The sequence below is a fragment of the Bombus flavifrons genome, chromosome 13 (assembly GCF_040668555.2).
Source record: "Bombus flavifrons isolate JBK064 chromosome 13, iyBomFlav1_principal, whole genome shotgun sequence".
NCBI classification, from domain to species: Eukaryota; Metazoa; Arthropoda; class Insecta; order Hymenoptera; family Apidae; genus Bombus; species Bombus flavifrons.
In genome coordinates, this window is record NC_138454.1 from 776,179 (window position 1) to 800,728 (window position 24,550).

General features: G+C 35.6%; 2 long non-coding RNA genes across 2 annotated transcripts in view; one reads left to right on the forward strand and one right to left on the reverse strand.

Annotated features, from left to right (window-relative positions):
* LOC138185910 (uncharacterized) overlaps positions 1 to 7,565 on the forward strand; it is a 273,083-nt gene extending 265,518 nt beyond the window's left edge. The window contains exon 2 of the long non-coding RNA XR_011174744.1: positions 6,745 to 7,565. This is a non-coding gene — a long non-coding RNA (uncharacterized LOC138185910). The remainder of the gene's footprint in view (positions 1 to 6,744) is intronic.
* The window catches only part of LOC138185911 (uncharacterized), a 354,662-nt gene that overhangs the window by 75,575 nt on the left and 254,537 nt on the right, over positions 1 to 24,550 (reverse strand). The gene's annotated exons all lie outside the window — the stretch shown is intronic.

The following is a 24,550-nucleotide window of genomic DNA, read 5'->3' on the forward strand; positions in this document are numbered from 1 at the left end:
CGTCGAAATTTATTGGAAAGTTTAAATTCGCATTAAAATATTAAATAAATAAGTTAAGTTTTTCAACATAAGATAAAGCGTTTATTCTATTGGAGATGTTATTCTGTTAATTGAAATAAACATGAAAATCCCTATACTTTCTTCAATTTTAGGTTTACAGTTCAAAAACAACCCGATATAAACGTAAGGCAATGATAATTTAATAATGCGTTGAATGAGATAATAATTTGCGATCATATTACTGAATCGCATTTAAATAACTTGTTTACATCCGCACGTGAAATTTTATGTGAGACAAAGAATAGAATTATATTCGCTATCATCTGTTTTTTATTATTGGTGCCTCGGATGTTTGAACAGGCTACAGATTATAGGCAATGGATTTACACCACTTTCAAAATAAACAAGTAAAACAAAGTACACCGTATATCACTGACTCTTGAAGAAAAGAATGCATTTACACGTGTAGATGTTAAAGAATTAAGATTATGGGTGGAAGAGAAAAAATTCTCAAAAATTCTCAGAAATGATATACACATAAAATACAATATACACGGAAACTCTATAAATAACAATTTCACAGTGGCAGAAATATTTATTGAGAAAAAATGATCTATGCAATTAATGCAACAAACAAATAAAAAACATGAAAGAGAAGAATTACATGTTAACAATTGTCCTTCCTATCTTTCCTACCTTTTCCTATAAGATTCTCTATTCTAATTTTATAGAAAGCCGACAATAATAACTTCCATCGTTTTCAACTTAATTCCCAGAAAAAGCTGCATTACTAATGGGATCAATACATTTACCCAATACACCGACGTATCCACTTACACTCAACAGATTTGAGCAAAGTAGGCGGAGAAGAAAGTAAAATAAAAATGAAGAGAGTAAAAAGAAAGAATAAGGAAGAAACAGAAAAGTATAACTCTAGCTGTTTTCTCTTAAACATCATCAATTATCTTCGATTATACTCGCGAAAGCATAAAAGGAGTAGACAAGGATGAAGGGAATGGAGACGCAAGGTCAACGGATGGAAGCGGATTGCAGGCCTAATAGATCACGGCTTAGCGAATTGCCGCGAGTGGATCGAACTGTAGGCAAGTGAAAAAGTAAGCCGGAATAGCGTCAGAGAGGCGGCGAATCTCTGGCGGTATAATGAAGAGGAGAAACGTGAAATGGAGGTTGGAAACGCGCACGGGGGCCTCAGCGAGCGATAAGTCGCGGAAAACGAACTAATCAAGGCATTAATCTCCTTTACGTGAGAAGGTACCGTGCTCTCGCGTATATATGTAAATGAATCTAATTCCTATTCTCGTCGGTGGCTTCGGTGGAAAATGGTGGCGTCGTAAAAATGTAAATCTTACTTTGAATAATATTCCCCGCTCTCTTCGTCTCTCTGTGCGTGTCTTCGAGAGCTATGGCCATCGGATGGAAAATGAAGAGAGAGAGAGAGAGAGAGAGAGAGAGAGAGAAAACACGTACGAAACTATAAAAAATAATATAAAAAATAGAGATGAGTAAAAAGTAAAGATGTAGAAGAGAAGGGAGTGATAAAGGAAATGGAAGGAAATGGAAGGGGGGAAGGAAGGTTTAATGTAAAGAAGGGGCAGAAAATGAGAATTAGGCAGTGAAGAAAGGGAAGAAATAGCGAAGGTTGTGATGAATGCAAATAGGAGAAAATAGGAAGAAAGGGGAAAGGAAGGTAGATATAATAGGACAGAACGATTTATAGTTTTGAAAATAAAAAACAAAGATAAGAAACGTAGATGAATTGAAGCAATATTAAAATACGAGATATCTAAACACAGAAGAGTAGAGGAATGTGACAATAAAAACGTTATTTCTTCTTTCAATTTTTTCTAAGATTTGCATTGTTCGTGTTATTTTTTTTTTTTGCATAAATGAACTTATAGAAATGTGTCATTTGTGTTTTGAGAATTGAGTTTTAGAAACAAATCGCAAGAAAATAACGTTCAAGAAAATCATTCCGAAGCTCTTCGTAAAATAAAGAAAGTTTCTAAAGTGTAAGAAAATGAAGCGTGTACCCTTTAATTAGTGTGAATAAACACGGAAGAGAAGGAAACACACAAAAAAGGATCAGCTGGGAAGGAAATCGCGAGGAAAGGGCAAGTATCGAATGAAGAACGAGGGGTTGAAACGGTGAAAACCAATTTGCGAGGAAATTAAATGCAACGCGGGCAAAAAGGAGGCAGGAAACATTAAAGTAGAGTAACGGAAAAATGTGTGCAACGATGAAGAAGATGGATGCATAATGAATAATCAACGGAAAGGGAATAGCTCTAGGGGATGAATGCATCAGCAGCCCACTTTAACGACCTTTGCTTCAACTATCCTATACCCCTTCGGGCGCGTTATCAATTCTGTTTACTATATAAACCATCATTGTTATACCGTACTGCAAATGAATTCTATTAAGATGAAAGATATTCTGTTATCAGTTTTATTATTCGTAACTTACTTACGATATCGTTATTTGAATACCATTCGATAATGCAATACAACAGTTCAATCATACTTCCTTCAAGAATTATCATTGTGTGAATTTTTTGAAATTTTACTAAATTAGTTGTGTAAAATGTTATCCAAAAATAATATTCAGCAGTTTAATTGCATTTTTCTTAAGAATCGTAATTATTTTAGCTATATGAAACTATCCCTTTTATATTAATTTCTAATTTTCTATATCTCTACCTTAAATGTTATATTTTGTGAATATATTTTATATTTTAAAAACTTCTTTCTTCTTTAAGAAATTCATTTTTAGATCTTAGTCCAACCCTAAACAGCGTAGGTATACTTCCCGTTTTTATTTCCTCTTCAAACGTTATTCATTCCGCAATGATGAAAAAAATTACTCTCACAAAGGAACAAATTTTTCCTATTCCGCTATTTAACTTATCCTAAATCTTTCTAATGACATTTAAATCAGAAAATTTTTCATCAACACTTAATTATTAATTCGCCATCATTCATCAACTCTTAAAAAATACATTCCTCAAATTTCTTCCTCGCTTGTTTTAAACGCCGAATTTTTATACAGGCACAAAATCTTGATCGATTTATCGTTTGTCTGATGATCCAGGTCAAGTATCGCGTTCTGTACAAGACCAGCAGATGTCCTAATACTTACAAAGAAGGATATATATACCCAGCCTTTCCATCCTTCATTCAAAAACACGCCGAAAGTACCTCCTCCTGCAACGTTTCTTCCAGACATTTCGCTGCAACTCGAGGCACCCTCGCACCGAAAACGTCATTCACCCCCGTTGGAAGAATTTATTCGACCGTAAGAGTGAACGTATCAAAGAACGATCGAGCAAGAAAGCAAGATGCAGAACATGAACAGACAAAAAAGACGTCTACGATTTTACGTGTGGCGTTCGAGCGAAAGGAACGTTCCCAATAGAGACATTGGTTGGCGATACGGTGACGCAACTCGTTCGATGATGATGCACGCTTCACGGTACCTAAAAGAAACTCTGGAAGTCAACCAGATGAAAAAAGAAAGGAGGAAAGGACATGATATAAGAACAAAGAGAGGGGGAGTTACGACGAGGCCGAGCGTAAACTGTCAGCGTCGGAAAGGATGATAAAAAGGGGGAACAACGGACAATAATCCGGCGACAGAAAGAACGGAAGTAAAAAGGAAAGTGTCCGAGTAAACTTGGAAGCGTTCGTCGCATAAAACCGCTGGATACACCGGAGTTAATCAGGAAAGAAGGTGGTATGGTGGGGGGTTGGACAAGTAGGAAAAAAGTAACAGGAGCGTGGAGGAATATCAGTCTTCGGTTGGAGAAAGCTGTGTAATTAAAAGAAGAGAAAGAAAAACGTAATTGAGAATGGATACGACAATGTTCAGGTCAAATGTACACGAACGCGCACATACATTAAGAGAGAGAGAGAGAGAGAGAGAGAATGTGTGAAACAAATAACAGTACAACCGTGTTACTGAATGGTTGGATCAAAAGAATTCAGACTTACAGAGGGTGGACAGCGTTCAAGCGAAAGAATTTCGTGGTTGAAAGTAACGTTGCTAGTACAACGAAGAGAAAATGGAAAAAACGGTGGTCTAACGATGGATATTTTACGAGAGGATAAGCTTATTTTACATTTGAGACTGGTGTCTAGCAGAATCGAATCGATGTTGACGTGGTGGTACTGTGAAGGATAACAAAGAGCGGCAGAGGACAGATAAAGATAACCAGCGTGGGAGACAGGTTACAGAGAAGGGTAGTTAGGTATGTATAAAGCGGCGTCTCTAAGGGACGTTTCGGTCGTATTAAATACAAGCTACAATGCGTGGTACCGGCCATATTTTCTCTCTCTCTCTCTCTCTCTCTCTCTCTCTCTCTCTCTCTCTCTCTCTCTCTCTCTCTCTGTTACTTTCGTGCTCTCTCATGCGGCGTACTCGCTTCCCTGTATACCACTTTGAAAATGGCTAGCAGAATTTTTCGTATTCCGCTCGTTTTTGGGGTAAAAGAGTGTCGCATAAAGAGGTACGTAAAAACGTCTCTTTTTTCCAATCATAAATATTTCATTCGGTATATAATGTTTTTTAAAAATCACTGTATTACTATGAATGTGGGTTTTGATCGTTCCAGGTCAGTTTCCTAGAGATTATTTAGTTTATGATAGAATTATTGCTTGGGTAAGAGTAGTCTAAATTGAAATTCTTTTATATAAAATTTGCAATTTAGTACATCATTTTTCGCATTTAATATATCCGAAATCATCAAAGGTTCACATTATTTTTGTTTTGCAATTATAAAAAACATGCTGGTATTTTTGATGAAATTAATATTTATTTGTATTAACATGAAAGCATAAAATATCTGGAATCACTGTATGTTACATAGAAATTAAGAAGATGTCAGCTTAGAATTCATTCATCTCGAAATACAGTTTCGTGAAAAATTAGTTGAAACAAATAATGCTATTGCTGATATCTCTGGAATTAATCTTGAATGATTGGTAGAATTAGTGGAAGATTTAATATGTGAGAGAATGAGAAACTGATTCACTATTTTTAATTAACAATATATTTTCATCATATTATATAAATTATAAACATGTGTATAGTAGGTATATTTATTGAAATATATTACAAGTTGATAATACGAACGTTATAAAAGTGGACGGCTTTTTAATATGGCATAGAAAACAGTTTTCTATTCTCGCAACGAAGAGGACGTGTCTTAAAAGTTCAGACATAGACAAGCGTTTCCTTTATTTACGACTTCATATGCACCGTTGCTAATATTACTCAGACCGGCCGATCAAAAATAGAGGAATATCATACGTGACGAGGCATACGGAAAAGCTTCCAAAAGAGTTGTACACACTAGAAATAGGAAAATGGGAAGAATGGCAAAAACGAGACGTACGCTATCAGTTAAATATTTGGCGATATTCTTCTTTAAATATATTTGACAGATATAGTGACAGAAAATTTGTTAAAAAATTACTTTCTTACTTTGACCACGGAATCTAGCCTTTTTGCAATATTATACAAAATTTCTCTTTCTTCTTGTCTCTCTCTTACTCCACTTTTCTCACCTACTTTAAAAACAAAAAAAGAATACTGTAATTGCCACGAATAAAAAATTGAAAAGCGAATAACATTTTACACACTTCCTTTGTCCTAGCATCCCAATATCCAATATCCCAGTTAGAAGAAGAAGAAAAAGAAAGAAAAACGAAAGAGTTGCACTCGGGCAATATCAGACAGAATTCCTCTTCCCCCTTTTCTATCTTTTATCCTTTTTCCCCACCTATTTTGAAGTCATAAAAAGGAATACTAAAGTGACCAAGAGTGAAAAATTAAAAAATGAATGCTTTCATACAATATGTCTCTCCAAGAAAAGATAGAAAACAAAAGACAGAATAAAAACAAGAAGAAGGAAAGCTGTACTGGTAAAAAAAAGAGAGAGAGGAGGAAATACAGCTTGAAACATCGTAAATTGGAACGCTTGACGGCAGGTATGAAAAGTGTGTGGATTTCCGCGGGAATACAGGTCAGTAGAAAATAAAAATAAGCGAGACAGCACCCGGGATAGAACAGTGAAGAGGGTAGTTATATAGGCATATAGCTTGGCGTCTCAACGTCGCCTTCATCCCTTTAAACGTTATCCGTAACGCCTACACACCCTGGAAGGCCGTTCGATGTTTCTCGTGTTTACGCCAACCGTCTTTCTGTTTCTTCTTTCTTTTTTCTTTTTTTTTTTTAGAAAGGAAAAGACTCTCACGAATGGTGAGAGTTGTAAGACGTTTGGAAGCAGTAAGTGGATGTTTCTTACTTTTCTGACCAAATCGTAGGAGCATAATTTACAATTGAAAATAAAAAAAAACGATTAATTAGTTTATCGTCATAGTGTAGAGGCAACTACACGGGAAAAATTAACGTAAGTAATTATTTAGTAAACTTTAGATATTCTTCAGAAAAGATATTTACTATCTACTATCAACTTACTTAGCATTAGTATAATAAAGTATTTTATATAAATTTACTTCAAAGATATTTAATACAATTTACAAGAAATTTGGAACGTAATAAGTTTCGTGTATCGATGTTGAATTTTTATCAGCATACATCACGATGAGATTTGTGCGATAAGAATCTAGACATTTCTTTACTTATCTGTGATTATTTACGGTAGAAATAAAGTAACTACCATTTATTCTTCGTATTCTCTATAATGGAAGATCTGCTCCCATAAGTTCGTGCCGACTTTTGTGTATACATTTCATGTGTCGATTTATAAACATACGGCGATAAGGGACCAATGCACTTGAGCTTAGCTGATCGAGAGCAGGCTAGAGCAGATTTTCGTGGGTATAAGATCGTAATATAGTGAACACAGTGACTTCTAACAGTAAAAAATCATGAGTGAAATGCGTATCCATTTTCGACATCTCATGTTATATGAATTTCGGAAAGGAAGTTCTGTAACGATTGCCACGAAAAACATATGTGCTGCTTACGGAGAAAATGCGCTTTCATCTCGCACCTGTAGGAAGTGGTTCCAACGTTTTAGAGCTGGGAATTTCTGTTTAGAAGACGACAAACGCTCCGGGCGTTCTCCTCAGACAGACGAAGATAAAATTCGGGATCTTGTTGAAAAATCACGAAGTTTGACAGTTCAAGAGATGTCAAATGTTCTGAAAATACCTAAGACAACGATTCATAGGTGTTTAAAAAAATGGGGATGGTGTCAAAGTTGAACGTTTGGGTGCCCCATGAACTTACGGAACGGAACCGCCTTGAACAAACGACAGCGTGCATGTCATTACTTGCGCGTAATAAACATGAGCCATTCCTTAAACGCCTGGTAACAGTTGATGAAAAGTGGATACTTTACGAAAACCCTGAACGGAAACGTAGCTGGTCCCAACGAAATCAGCCACCTCAACGCTGTGCAAAACCAGGGTTACATCCATGCAAAGTTCTTTTGTGTGTATGGTGGGATTATAAAGGAATACTCTATTTTGAACTTTTATCTAGTGGTGATACCATTAATTCAGACAAATATTGCACTCAGTTAGAAAAATTAAGGGAAGCACTAGCTGAAAAACGACCAGGTTTAGTGAATAGGAACAACGTTATCTTCCATCACGACAACGCTAGACCGCATGTCGCGAAAAGCGTTACAAAAAAATTGTCTGAATTTAATTAGGAAATTTTAACACATCCCCCAAATTCCCCAGACATTGCCTCATCTGATTACCACCCGTTCAGAGCATTACAGCACTTTTTAGTAGGTAAAAAATTTGAAAATATTGACATTCTCAAAAATAGCTTAGAAAATTATTTTAAAGAAGAACAAGACAACTTTTATCGAGACGGAATAATGGTTCTACCAGAAAAATGGGAAGAAGTTGTACAACGAGAGGGGATTACATTTTTTCATGAAACTGAAAGGTATGTAAACAATCTTAACATATATAACCGCTCGAAAAACGGCACGAACTTATGGGATGACCTAATACATACATTCAGGTTGCGTTCAATATTTGCCTAAAATTTAACGAAGTGTTTAGAGCCAAGCTTCGTACAATATCTTTTTGTTATTTTCACTTGTAGATCGTTTTCTTACAGTTTGACCGAAAAAAAGTGGTAGAAAAACATCTCGTATCCGTTGGAGAGGAATATAGAAGGGATTGAAATAAAAAGGGAGGCGAACAAACAGAAAGCGATCTAGTGGGGAGAAAGAGTGCGCGACGAAGATAGTAATTTGAAGAAATGAAAAATAATATGGATATTGAGTGAACGAGAGTGGAGATACGAGAGGGAAATGTAATGAGGGATAGCGAACAAGGAAATAGGGATACCTAGAGAGGAATGAGAAATATTTGATTCTTGGAATATTGAGGAACGTGCAGAGGGTGAGGCTGAGTAAATTGTGTCCGTAATTTAGAGAGTAAATTTGATATGAAGAAGGAACAGAGCTTTCTTAGTATTATTGGTGGAATGTTGGAACTTAATTATTTTCTTGTGAACTTTCAGTAGAGAATTCTGTTTGTTTATAACGGAATCCGTAGCAAGTTAATGATTCCAACTACTAGTATATTTAGATATATTAAATAACTGCCATTTGTAAAATATGAAATTGAAAAATTTTATTTTTATTCTTTGTTCTACAATACAGATTCTAGGAATACATTTCTTGTTTTCTGAAGCCCTATAAATACGTAATGACTTTCGAAATTTTATTTCAAATAAGCAGTGCTTAGAGCAGGGCTCGAGTATTAATTTCAGATCTTGAAGCGTAATTTAATCTAATCATATCGTTGAGATAAGTGTTCTCTGTAAATAAAAACTGTTACATAAGAATAGCACTTACTGTATCTTATAAGATGTAATATCGTAGAATTTTTTGGAGTGAAATTTTTATTAATGAGCAATTTAAACTTAAATAATACTACATTTGGATTGGAAACTTTGTCCATTGTATAACGTCGTATGTACGTGTAACATGCACACTTACCAACAAGTGTGAACTTGTTATTACAACGATCATTTACTATACGCAACGATCATTACTATATGCACATAAATATACCAAGTGTGCGGAAACTTATGAACTCGTAGTACGTGAATCTCGAAGTCAGTATCCCGCGCAATATCTCCTTTATTCGTACGTTTCTTATGTAATTTCGCTTCACCGCCCGGTTCTCCCTTAGCGATCCAACTACTTTACTCGTATTATAACGTTAGAACCCTCGGTCAACCTCCTGTAGGTCACCCAATAAAACAATAACATCAGCTACTTCGAAAACAAGTAGCGTTTTTCATTTTGGATAGACATTTCGAGGAAGAATTGTGCTATTCTTACCGTATTCGAACGTGTAATCAACGTAATCAACGTAACCGCGAAAGACAGGAATTTACGAGCGCAACGTGACACCCGGTCGAAAAACGTGTCTCAACACGCGCTCGATGAGGCAAATTGCGACTTTCGAGGGGAAAAAAAGTTCTTCAAGTCGATTCTCCAAGATTGGTGGAGCAAGAACGAAGATCGATCGAAGAAATAAAAGGGCACACGCAAGGGGTGGCTGGAGTACGCGAGATCACCGCGGAGGAAGAATACAACGGAGGATTTCTACACTTACGACGAAAAATAAAACGTGCAGACCCATTCTGAAAACCCGAGTACTCATGGCGGTTTGCGAGAGAGTGGAAAGAAATAGGGTGGAAAGAATGGAAAACAAGCCGCTGCGTAAATTAGGAGTGCTAGGTATGAATACAAGTAATTAATGATGGAGAGAAGGAAATGGAGTTTGTGGATATGCAAGTTGAATGGTTAGTTAAAGAGCGACGAAGTATGTTCATGTAGTACGTGGTTCTAAAAATGGAAAGTGAAACGGTATTCAAGAGAATCGATGGCTCTAAAATTCGAAATTAATAATGGAAGAAGAGGGATGTGTATATCTACTCTTCTATCTGAATGTTAAATGAACATACATAGAATTCGTGATGCATTGAATTGGAGAAAAAGTATATCGGTGTAAAAAGTATTACAGTCTTGAATATTCGAAGATTAATTATACATAGATATTTAAAGAAACTAAAAATGATATCGAAGCTGGAAACCTCTAAATGGCAAAGAAATATATACACTATATTTGTGATTCTTCGAGTTTCGATCGCATTGTTACAAATCTAAAAGATTCTACGTGCTGACAACATGATTCGAACTCGAAGAGTCACAAATATGTCATTTATTCGTGAAAGATTTTCTAATTCTAAACAACACAAACTCACTAAAAGCCAAATACCACTGAATTACAACTATGTCAAGCGAACACGAGCTGTGCAAAAAATCAACAAAAACACAAGAAAGACTTAAAACATAAGAAACCCAAAACGAACCACAATGCAGAATCTAGCTAAACGAATGAAGAATAAAAGTGGTTATGGAAATCAGTGTATACCGCAGCACCATAAAGTGGTTACATCTAAAGCGATGATTCCCAGGATGCGGGAGCCGCGTTGAACACAAACGGCCGCGGGATCCACGTCGAAATGTTGTAACCCATTTGCTTTCACGTGAAACCATAGTCTCTGGTATGAACACAAGACTCGTTTCCATGCGACATCGACTAGAGACGAAACGGGGAAATTGTTAGCAGTGTCTTTGCACGGGCGAACCGGTCTGTGACGTTAATGCAGCTGCCACAAAGTTTCGTGTAAAGCTGCAGGCTGATTGCAATGGCTTACCAGAAGAAAAGGACGAAGACTTGCCCAGGATTATTCGAGCAGATGAAGTTTGCTTTTGATTCGTGGCTGCAGGAAGATTATCTACCGCGTCATAACTACAACGTAGCTCTTTCTTTTTCCTTCTTCCTTCCTTTTTGACGAGACAGGTTTAGTCGCAAATCGTGATTTTTAGTGAAGTCTTTGTAAGAATAGTTCTATTTTCTATTCATATTTTATCGATGTTCTTATTTTTTCTTTTACAATTCTTAACTGCTATTCTATCGAAGTATTTTATAGTACTGTGACAAATTATATTTATTCACATTTTACTAGAACTTTCTATATCTGATTTACATATGATCGATCTACGTGTCTATATAGTGAGCTTCTGTAATGTATCTCTTTTTGAACTTTGATGAGACTATAATTTTCCTTGATCACGTGGCTTAATGATGTCACGTTTACGCTACTCTTGTACATTATTTGATTGGCTGAGTATCATAATGACGAAATGATTGAGTAAAGTTTGAAGATTTTAATATTTTTTTCGGAATTTATTGTAAGTATCTGTTGACCGAAACTCTTCAGTCTTATAGTTATCATTTTTAGTTAAAAACGAAGATTGATGCTGTGATATAAGGAAAAATAAGCTGTTCGAGTAATTTAATTTTAAATTCGAGTTAAAATTTGTGGCTGGCTTTGTTCGTGAATAATTGCCTTGAGTAGATCCAAGGAAAAGGAACACGCAAGTTCTAAATCTTAATAACAGCGACAAAGTCACGCCCTCGTCGTAAATTCGGTCCACATCGCGCTAACGCAACCCATGCTTGATATTTGAAATTTTTATCGTATGGAAAACGAATTAAGCTCCTTACCTTAACCCGGCAAGCACTCCTTATCATAACAATGAGATGATGAATAAATAGGAATATATAATAAAGACATGCAAAAATATATAGAAATTTGGTAAGAAATAGAAGAAAATCTGTATTTTTTTTTGTAGGAAACAAATACATATAAGCGTGAATATTTAAATATTTTATATAATTCATTGTGATGTATTCTACCGTGTTAGTTCAAATAGGTGTATCTGGCGAAAAGCAGATTTTAAGAAAAATGACTTTTACTATTCAATAACTAGGCATCGATTTTACACACATCTGAAATATATCTAAAGTGTTATGTCTTCAGTTTCACTGCAGATACGACTTTCTTATTTAACATGCGTATAGATAAACTATTTCTGTGCTACCTGGCAGCAATGCTATTTGATTTAAGCGGAAGTTGCTCATATGCCTTTTTGACTTAACATCGTAGTATTACACGGGAGGATACTATGTTATAAATAACATACGCATATGTTTCTTTAACAAATAAATATCAAACGTTACAGAAAATATTTGCACACCACTATATTTATCACAGCACTTACGTGTTAAATAATTACCTCCAAGTATATTAAATCTTGCATCTTTCCTCGGTATTCTCACTAGTAGGATGCGAATTTTTATGCATTTATAGGAAATTTGAAAGTACACAATTGCATAGAAAGAACATATTATAAAAAAATAAGGTGTGTAAAGTATAGTGCTTTAAAATTTAACGATTTATTTAAAATAAAACAATTTCCTATCGAGGTCTTATTTTTTTAATTATAGTCTGAACAATATGACTGTACATAAAAAACCGTAGTTCGTTTCTTAGATTGCAAAAATTTGAGAGTATGAAACTAAAATGTCCAGATAAAAAGAGGCTTAATTGAAAAATAAGAGTACATGCCAATACTTTCTGTAGTCACCGCACGTTTATCACGAAATGGTTAACACTGCTCAACGAAAGCCAGAGAGCTCGGCCACAATCGACAACCGTAACAACTAATATTTCTCCATTTTCTGCGGCTGTACACCGATTTCTACAACAGCCTTCATCGCTGTAATTCGCGATTTTCCGTACAGCCAGAAGAGAATACGGTTTTCCCGGTTTTCCACATGCCCGCGGCCACATTCCATTACGAAAACGGTCCACGTGGAAGACTGCCGGTCGAGACAGTTATACGAGAACGATATTACGGATTCTTAGCGCGAGTCAGCCACAAAATAACGTGTCTCTCGTGTGTATAACTGCCATTGACCACGATCTTTCCTTCCTCGTTGTTGTTTCCCGTTTTTCTGTCTGATTCGATAACAATCACGAGCGGTGAAATTGAATTGAACAGAAGCAGAACGCAATAGAAAAGCCTATTTCACCCCTTTTATTTTCAGTTTGCTCGATGCTCGCATGCAGCTCTCAATTTGGTTGTAACCAACGAAAACTAGCTGACTCTCTTTGAGGCTATCGAGTTTGTTTAACACGGTAGTCGTTGCTACGCTCGTCAGCACGTTGATAAATTTCTTCGAGTGATAAATAAGACAAAATGAATATATATATAATCTTTTTATCATTAAACTTTATATATATATCTATATACAGATAATATATATAAATAAACTCTTAATTATTTATTCCATCGACCTAGTAACAAAATTCAGTGAATGTAATTTTTTTATAATTATAATTTTTAATTATTTATAATTTATTATATATAACAAATTATTTTATAAATATAATTTTTTGTTTATAATTATATATACATATATATTCATTTATTATATATATAAAGTATAATGATAAAAAGATAAGATAAATTTCATGAACCAAAGTCCACATCGGTCTATTTTCTTTTTCATTCATATCTTGGAGCTTAACTGCAGTGTAAAGTTTATAATTATAAACAAAATACAAAAATTACATTCACTGAATTTTTGTTACTACGTCAATGGAATAAATAATTAAAAGTTTATTTTTCCAATAAAACTGTGCTTTACAATATTTTCTTAGCCTTATGAGTTTCTCTAGCGAATATAGTTATGTATTTCTGAGCATCGGAAAGATTCATTTACACACGTAGGTACATATCGTTGATTATCATTTTTATTTTTCATTTTCGTTTGGCTGTTTTTGGCTCGCTCGTTTGCATCTTCACTGTTTCTATTTACACTCTCACTTTGTTCATTTATATCACCCCTCTACTCCCTTTCGTCTGCAATCTCGATTATATTTCTCTTTTCTTTTTTTTACTACTAGTAGTAAACACTTTGCTATGATACGAAATTTAATATATTCGAATTTAATTATTAATCCGTAATTAATTATTATGTAAATACTGTAATATAAGATACGACGGTGTGTAAATACTTTTCGCAGCTACCGTAGATATTCTAAAACTATGCGACTCGCACGAACTCAATCAACTCCATAAATTAAAGTGCATAGAAGAATGCATTTCACAACCAATGACAAATATTAATCTTTAAAATTTTCTTTGAAATTTACAATTATTTGTGCTATCTCTTTATTACACATAAGTTTATAAACACGAAATCTCTCTGCTGGGATGTCGAATACTAATTACGTAGGTGGATAATGCGAAATTGATAACTTTATAAAAACTAAAATCGATCGATCTAGCTTCTAAGAAGCTCATAATGTTTTAACACACTTTCTACGCCAGAAACTGAACTCACACAGAACCCAACTTTCACCGCAACAATATTACTCTCATCCTACCAAATATTGTACGTAATTTAATCCCTCTATCGTAACACTCGCTTCGACCACAAATTCATCAAATCAAACCAACCCCTAAATCATCCTCCACGAGCCATCATATATACACCTAATAAATAAAATCAACGTAAACCAAATCACCGCTAATCATCCTTTAGCATACTAGCGCATATCTCACCTCTCCGTTGAACAGAGTCAACAAGTCACAAAATCAGTGACAGCGAACGTCCATCATGGTTAGATTGGACGTCATTAGTGTCTTCGCTTGTTTCCAGCTTGTGCATTCCGAGCTGGATGTCTGACGGCCGTCGATCGTCGAACAATATTCGTGATTAGCGAGGCCAGGGGTCCAAATCTGTCACACTACACCCTACGATTCTTTTTTAATAATTGGTAGGTGGATCGAGGATTGAATGACGGCGTATGATATTCTCCCGCGGAACGAAGCCTTCGGATCCATTCAGACACGGCATATCTCATTCGAGGGAATTATGCAGTCTATTGTTAGTGACGGGCAACCAAGCGTCTCGCGCCGTCCAATCAAGCATGAATCATCCGGTTTCAGTTTCCTCCTGCATCTATTACCCGACGCTTGTCAGTCGACTAATTTGCTGGTTAGTTCACTCGCCGCAATTATAATCGACCCGTGTACGATCCACATGGTACGATGTCATTGTACCATCGACTGTCTGCGAATCTCGGATCTGTTCTCTTAAAATGAGGTACTAATCAAAGGGTTCGGCAACGATAAGGCGGTTATATTATTTAGATTGTATTTATTAGATGAGTTACAATTTACAAGTTTCTTCCGACCAAACGTTGTCAGTGTATTCTGTAAGTCAAGATAAGGAAAAAATGTCGTATAAATATATGTCATTAGAAGCATTTTCAAAGAATTGTAACAAAAAGACGATATACGAAATGAGACGTTATAACACGGATGTAGGTTACTATGCTAGAAGGTACGAATTGATCAGAAATATTTATATGTAGTAATAATCAGAAGGCATCGTAACACTTCTTCTATCTCTAACTACAACTCCATTACAAAATGTTCGAGATTGTAATTGAAAATGTAAGATTGGCAGCAGCAAAAAAAAGAAGCATTTATTCATACTTTGTACCGTAGTAATGCTATGGATATACCTAATATCGTTGTTTTGTTATAACCTATCAACGATGCTTTCAATGATACATTATATATACATGATAACTTTTTCGTATCTTGAGCGTTAGAAAATACCGGTAACGTTTGATCAGGAAAAACCGAGACTCCCTGTATAGGGCCATAAAAGTGTACAGTTCTACAATTTTGAATTTTCATTAGTACTGCTACGAGTAGACTGTGGATTCTTATGCGATCATATTTGTATATTTCTGTAAACATAATTTAAAAAGACGGAATCTAGATATATATTTTGTTTTTTTGTGTGATTCTTAGGGAAAGTGAAAGGCTGGACGTTTTGTGAAAAATTGGAGGTTACATCGAATTTCAGGAATTATATATTGCTAATGACTGGTAATAATGGAACGCGATAGTGATTAGTGGAATTGTATTCGATATTCATAGAGTTTATCACGTATTTCAGGGGCATTGTTTTACAGTAAATGCATGATTGGTATATACAATGGCCCTTTGAAGGGCTTGCGTGAAAAGGGAAGGTGTCGAATGAAAAATGGGACGCGAGCGTGTTTTTAATGATATACTCACGTGTGAATGGGAATTTCAATCGTTCCGTATAGTTTGATGGATGTGATTGCTTCTTTGTTTTCTATATAATTTTCTGTTCTAATTAGCAATATTTGATCTCATCGTTTGTATGTATTTGTTTAATAATTTCATTAGTAGCTTTTAAACTGAAGTAAAAAATATGTTTCTCTGCGAACAAGTCTCCCAAACAAGTTTGTGTATGCAAATCTTTTAAACAAAAGTAGATAAAAATAGGTGACTCGATATATCTCCAATAAATAATCAATTTTGGAAGGAATATTCATTATAATATGTAGCGAATGAGATAAATCTATTCTTAATTTCTATTTGTTTAATTGAGTCCATAAAAATACCAATTTGTATGAACATCCGTAATCTGTAACATAAAAATATCTGTAACGAATAAAAATATTTCCATCCTTTTTAACCACTTTTCCTATCCCATTCTGAAGAAATAACCAAACGAATCGAAAGCACGATAAGTGACCGGAACAGTTACCAGGCCGTTAATTGCACCATTTGCAGGAAGTAATTAAAACGCAACGATAAACACTCTCGATTTAGCGGTCCCATTATCCTAATGAAAAATACGTGGCGTTAAGTGTTTCGCGGAAATTACCCGCCAAAAAGCATCGCGGGACGTGTTCGTTTCCCCCGATATTCTCACATTTCAATTTACTCATCCCCCACCTACGAGGTAACATTCCAATTTTTTCCTCCGTCTAATAAAATTAACTTGTTCACGCACGATCGCCCCGGTTAATTTTCACGCACGTAGCAATTTTCCCGCGAAAAGAAGATCCGCCCACGCGGCGATAACCACGAAATTTCATGCCGTCCAATTAGTCGCAAATCATTCGACCTGACCGTCTATTATCCGACGATTGTCACCCGACTAATTCGCCGGTTAATTCCTCCTATCCCGTAATTATGGACGATTCAACGCAAATTTTCAACGGCCTGAACGATTTTCCAGTTTCGAGACCTGTGATAAATCCAATTCGATGGCTGCAACGTCAAAATGAACTTCCAGTCTGAACATTTAATAATCTGCTCGTGTTTTATGGTGGAGATATAATTAATTTTTTGTGAGAAATTTTTCGTTTTAATTTCTCAAGTTCTGGGTGTTAACAGGTAGACAACCGCAATGATTGGAATGATTACGGTAACATTATTAGAGGAAATGTGTACAAATACAATACGATGAAAGTAAAGGAAAGTATTCATCATTAGATCTAGGAAACGAAACAAATGCATACAGCGTCACTTTATTTATAGTAGTTACTTCGTTGAAACATGAATTCGCATAAAAATCCTTTATCTACTTCCATAATATTTTGATAAATTTGCCACCTATATTATACATATATTTGATGGCGAAAACGATTGTTAACGGTACCGGGGAAACGAAAGGCAAAGGTGTGAATCCCTATATATAAAGACAGGCAGGGATTACAGGGGCGGATACTCGCATTTACAGCTTCCGTAAAGAGGGTTGGCTTACGATACGGCCAGGAAGGCGGCGCGTTTCCCGCTCGAACAGTGAGAATAACCAGGAAAGTTGATTGAACGGGGCTTCTTAAGGAAGCTCTTCGCTGCCATTCAACCGCTCGATAGCCGCAATCCGCGAATAGCGTCAGGAAATTTGCCTGATTCGAAATCCGTCTCATCTGCTACTCTTGTTCCTTTACTCGGATACTTAGGCAGCCATCGGAATGGATTTGTTCCGTGACTACCGAGAGATGCAATCTCACGAAAGAGATTGGTGATTAGGCCATTATTCGTGCTCGTTCGATGGGAACGATACGGATGTACTTCTTTTTTATTTTTTTTTTTTTTTTTTTTCTTTCTACTATCACCTTCTCGGCTTTTTCTCTCGCGTCTTCTTTCGCCTCCTCGATAGGTCAGAGAAACCATCGGATTGGCTCCTACGTTCTTTCCATGCAAATCCCCAGTTTCCACCTTAGAATGACGTGCGGACGTTCTTTGCTTGAGTTTCATTGCTTCTTAGAGAGGTCTCGATGGAGTCGCAGAGCTTGCCTGGGAATTAACGAAGAAAGGAACATGGTGGTCACGCGTTCTTGCGGTTTATGAATAGTTCGTCGAAGACTGGCTTGCATCAGGACGAGTTTGCTTTGTGTGGAAATTTCGCGGTGAACTTGTGCAACGCGTTTTCTTGGTTTCTTAATAAAGATTTGAGAATTCAGGATAATGATGTTACGGACATATATTGTGTGCGGTATATCATGAACGGTATTGCGTAAGAGATGTGGGGACAGTTTTTAAGAAGGAGAATTGGAAAGAGGGTTAAAGCGTCAAAAGGATTAGTTATAGAAAATAGTTACTATCAATTTTCGTTATTATTTATACATGTAATACACTTAAACTTCCATAGTCTATAGTATGCCGTTCAAGCCTCTGTAAATATACAGCTTTATTAATATATTTATTTTTATTAATATATATATTTTTATTAAATATACAGCTTTGAAAATATTCAAAGCTTCGTCACACGACTACATTAGATATTTATATTGCAATTTGAATTTTTTACATTATGTACATGATAACAAGCGAATAATGAAATAAAAGTATTTTTTCCTTATTTTAGATGCGTTATTTTTAGCTCACTTTTCTCTATTACACTGCATTATAGTCCACGTTACTAAAAACTAACGTTCCTTTAAAATATTTTCTCAACAAAATATAAAAATTCGATATTTTTTTATTGATATAACTCTTGTCCTTTCCTATAATGATTGATTTCAATTCTGACTTAACGGTAATTACTCCTAAATAAACAGATCGAATCTCATAATTCGGACACGTCTATCTCCCACTCGGGTCGAATGTTTTAAGACGTACGTCTCGTTACGCGCCAAATCGATTTACGGTGTCAATAAAGAAAAAAGTCGAAAATAAAGAATTTAGCACCGGTCGAGTCAAGTTTAAACCTAAATCGAAACTCTTTCAACGGATTTCCGATTCGCCGATCGCATCTTCGTTTTCATGTTGCCAGCACTTCTCAGTCGGTCTGCCTCCGTCAAGATTTTCCGAACTTTTCGTCGGGATCGCGGCGAGCAAACCAGATCTGATTCGCTTAATGAAAGTTCTGGGAGCTGTTTCCTCCGCGACAACGTCCTACTTCCGTGCCGGCTCCTCTTTTATTTCCTCTCGATTCCACGGGACTTTTTCCCGCCAAGGACTCGCGTCTTCTTTGACATCGTAATTGCGTTCACTGTGCCGCCGTCCATTCCCCCTAACATGGGATAGAAAAATTACGGGGCAAAGCTACGATTCTAACCCCCGATTTCGTCTTCGTGATTTTAGCATTACGACCGTGCAATTACGCGAAACGTGTGCGGGCAATTGTGCGTAACGTGTCATAGCTGACATCCCTGCCATTTCAGTCTTGATACATTCACTTTTCATTCTTTATACATTTCGTACTTTCCTTTTCTTCCATTCTCTATGTTGAGATTATCCTGCTTTGTTCTTTACTTCATCTTTTTATTTTCAAACGTTCTCACTATTTTCTGTCCGATTTTGTCGAAAACTCAGCGTTTGATTGTTAATACTTGCTTGAAATTTTAATTGCTGAAATTCGTTCGAATGTTTCTGTATGTTTTAAATTATGTGTTTATACTGTGTTTTATATTTATATTATATACGCGTTTCTCTATTTCCTTAGCGCGTTCTTTTGTATTTTCCATTTTTTTTCCTGGTTTTTTAATTTTTTCGATCTATTGTACGTTATGTTAAATATATTTTCTGTGGGAACTTGACATCCACTATTAGCGTTGTTTCATTAGAACATCGAACAATTTTATGATTTTAAATTGATATATTAAGTTAAAAACGAGGCCCTGTTAGTAAAGGGTCCTCTATTCAACGACATTTTCTCAGTGATCAGCGTTGATTCTCCAAGAGCATCGAGCAATTTCGATGATATTGGATGATGGGCCATGAGAACGCGTTGAATGGGATGGTAAACGATAAAACAGCCGTTGGTGGCTAGGCATTGATCGGTTCGATCGAGCATCCAGCAGCGATTCAAGATATACGTGGAATACCCGCGGTTAACCGTGATTCGATGGCACCCCATGAACGCTGTTTCGGCCGCGATTTAAGGCGGATTTGCATAATGAGGTATTCGTGTCGCTCTTCCCCTACCATATGTCCGCGACGACGAAATGGAATCACACGTCCTCGGATCCTTTCCTGTTACTTACGGATTCACGTGATTCTATTCATTAATTTGAATAATTATTTTTTTCTAGAATTATTTTTATACTGTTTTATATATTACTTTTTACATCATTGGCACTTACGTTTATCTATATATTTAATTGTTGTATTTACCTATATAGTATTTGTATGGAAAATGTCTTTATCTAAGCATTTATTATGTATGTGTGTGTGTGTGTTAAAAAAAATACTAAGAAATAAGGAAAAACACATTACTGATTAATTACTGATATATAATTTCTGTTTTTATCTAATATATCGAAACAGAGTATTTTTAAAAAATCGTTCGTTAAACGTTCATAGAGGATCTATCAAAAATTTCTTGCAAATTCTTCGATGATTTGTTAAAATCTCGTTCGATGGAATTTATGATTATTACTAAAAACTAACTCGCGCCATTTATCAGCATCATTGTACAAAGTCTTTGGTTTCTAAACATTTGATTCATTATATCATGTCTTCGGTGTTTGAATAATAATTTATGTAGAAAAAGATATGAGAAAATTGAATTTTAATCGCCATCGATTAATCACGATAGCGCAATGAACCGAAAACGTTGATGTGTCTTGCTAATCAATAGCGATTTTCGTGTTAATGTCGTGCAATCGTACGTTTGATTCTTATTTACATCTGTGTTTATAAAATATTAATTGAAGCAAAACGATATATTCCTTTCTTCGCAGTGCAAAATACATTTATTTTCATTCTTGAAATAACCTTTGAGAATGAAACATCAAAGCTGGTTAATAACTGTTCGCGTTTTCTGTTTCTGTTTCCATCTTTTTCGAAATGTTTATTAATACTTTCATTTAAAAATAAACAAAAAATACATTGGTTTCTTTCCTAATAGAGTTATTTAAACGGTAAAATCGATTTAAACACAGTATAGAATATGTTGTCACAATTTCATCTCGTAGCCTTCAAATTTTCAACAAAATATTAGTAGTCTGGGTTAATCATATTTCAAACTTCAAACAATATTGAACCACTTACCCGCATAACGTATTTGCACATTTTTTTATCGAGTTACGACATTGTATGTACAGCAGCTACCTGAAGTTTAACGAGAAACCTTCTACAAAAAATTTCCGTATACATTTCACGAGATAATATTTTCATACTATGAACGTATTCTGTAAATTTTATGGCCAATCACAATATGTAGTTGCTAACGAAGTTTTAATAATTCTATCATAAATCTTCTGAATTTGATACTTAATAATACTTGATTAACGATAAAGCGAAAATTTACTTGTGGTTTTATAAATAATCTAAATTACTCGTCTCTGAAAATTACACGAATATTATGACCATATAGTGACAATAGCTACTAACAAATTTCTAATATTTCTACAATAAATCTTTCTAGCACGTAATGCACCTATATCAGACTAAATATCATTTTCTTTAACATAGTCGATGACAGTCAACGACAAAACAAAATTTCGTTATTATTAATATCAAACATAATATCAACCACTAGGCAGTCAACCGTCATAAACGTTAATGTAAACAATTTCGGAAATCCAAAGATTAAGCACAGCCGAAAAAAGGAAGAAAACTGGCACACAAGCTCGGTCGCTCACAGGTGCAAGCTATAAGCTACAAGCGGTACAGATTTGTTACAATCCTCGTCGTTATCGGTTTAATGCGACCGGTTATTCCGCTTTTTAATTGTCTGAACGTAGCCAAATGAAATTCCTCGCCGTTTAAAGGTTTTTGGAGGATGGAGGAGACGAGAAACGCGATCGCTGAAAATTGAGTTTTACACGTTGAAATCAGTTAACACGCGGCTTGAACCGGTGAATTTTATTCTGCGATTCCGTGCGTCTCGTCTCTCTTTGACGCATCGATGTTTTCATCCTTTCTCTCTTTCTCCATCGATTCATCCATTCCTCCTGCTCGACTTCTATCCGTGGCTCAACTTTTCCAGCGCCTATCCCGTATATTACAGTTTATCAATCGACATGGTCGCGGGGATTAAGCATCCGAATCCGTGGCAGTCGAATTTTTATCGGCTCACCGCAGCCGCGTTGCTATTTTCCCCTCAAATATTTCGGCAGTCCTTTATAAACGCGCATTCCAATGATAGATTCTTATTGGAAGGATGACTGTTTATGATTAATCCGGAAACGAATAAGGTTATAAGGAACTTAACATCACACGCGTTAATTATCTGTTGCTTTTTCTATCAGTTTTTGAAATTGATTTCATAAACTGAGTCGTGAGGAGCGTTCAGATAATCAATATTAGTGTCAATATTTAAGATTTTTAACATTGTATTGACAATATTTATCTGTATATATATGTCGGAGAAACCTCAATAACCTAGTCCAGACTTTTTACGATAACTGCATTGTAAACAATAAACAGAAAAAAAAAGAAATAAATAAGAAATAACTTTAATGTTCCGACCCGGCTTTATGACGATGTGTTCGGGTTCAAGGTGACAGCAAGTCACTAGAGCTAGAGTTAGTCGTTGTACGAATTGCTGATTGAGTTACCCGAATCGTGTATTACGTTGATACTCGTCCTCCCGTGGACCGTGGATTCGTTATTGAGCCTAAATCCGTGGTTACTATCATCTCGACCATCCTATCGCCGCTATTACTTATAGCCTCTTGTAGTGTCCACATTTGTACCAATAAACTTTAGCTACATCCGCGATGGTAAAGTAAGTAAAGGTTCATCGAACGCCCCGCAAGTCCAACTTGACTCCGACATATATATATGATGAAATAGAGATGAAAGGAAAGCCGAAGCCGTTCCTTGGAAATTTTGGGAACATCCTTTAGTACTCTAGCCTGGATTTTATCATAGCTGTAATTGTTCGAGATTTGTGATAGCGAGATTGGGTTCGAGGTGACAATTGGTCGCCGAACGTAGCCACGGTCACGGGATGTACGTTTTGCCTAACGGAGGTCTGGAGTGGTTGTATGGGTTTTCCGAGAAATGTGGTTGTGGCAGCATGCGGCCTCGGGAGCGGGCCTAGCCACGTGTGATACAATGGGTCATACATTGTATTACTAATCAAACTCCAGGCAGAAACTGCCTAACAGCGGCGTTTGGAACTTTCTCGATGCTTCCAACGAGTCTGCCTAGCAACGGCGTTTGAAACCTCGGTGCTTCCAAACGGGTATAGAAAAACAAATGCAATCGTACAGCGAGAAAAATCTCCACGAGGCTGGCATTCTTGCGACTGCTTTGGAGAGTGACACGTCGAGTTTTCAACCATCGTATTTCTGTGCTTAAGATCAGTCTACGCTTAGTAAAGAGTTATCCCGTTGGCCGTGGATTCGTTTGAACTCAAAAATATTGTTAATAGCGTTCATTAAACTTATTGTTCGTAAATCATACTATTCATTGAACTTACTATTCGTTAAACTTATTATTCATTAGACTTATTATTTGTTAGACTTATTATTCGTTCAACTTATTATCCACTAACTTTATTATTTGTTAAGCTTATTATTCACTAGACTTATTATTTGTTAATCTTTGTAGTAGACTTGTGTATACGTGTAAATATAATCTCGGTTGTGTAAAACAATGATTAATTCACGTGAAGAGTTGTTACGCGCCCAAAATTCCAACCATAACCCGACATACATATATATATTATATATATATACATATATATATATATTGATCGTCAAGAGGGTCTCTTACGTACCATAATGTTGAGGATACCTTAAACGTTGACAATAATTGTTGATCGTCTAAACGCTCCTTTGGAATACTTTCAAGGAATTGCTTTAATATTGTTAGTTACACTTTACGTGTCACAAGTTGCAAGTTAGCAGGAGTAATAAATAGTCTTGAACAATAATAACAAGTTTGTTAATTACTAATGTAGAGAATACAAAAATGATATTTCATATATAAATGTACTTGAAGAAAAATTTTGAAATTATAAAAGAAGATATGCACCTAACGACTTACAGTCTTAAGATATGTATAACCAAATTCTTCTGCCATAGAGAGTGATGTAAAAGGGACTACAAACAGGTGCAGTCGCACTTTCCAAATACACCGATGCACAAAAATAAGAAAAGTATTACAAACCATTTAATTTCATTCTACGGCACCTTTTTCCATCTACATTCCGATCTGTTTTCAACAACATTACTATCAATGCTTGGTAATAATTCTGTACTAAAAATGAAGTAATAAAATAACAAATAAAACCTCGAAGAATTTGGAATGAACGATTTTTCTTTATCGTCAATATTCCTTAACACTTTTGCTGTCAAGTACAAAAA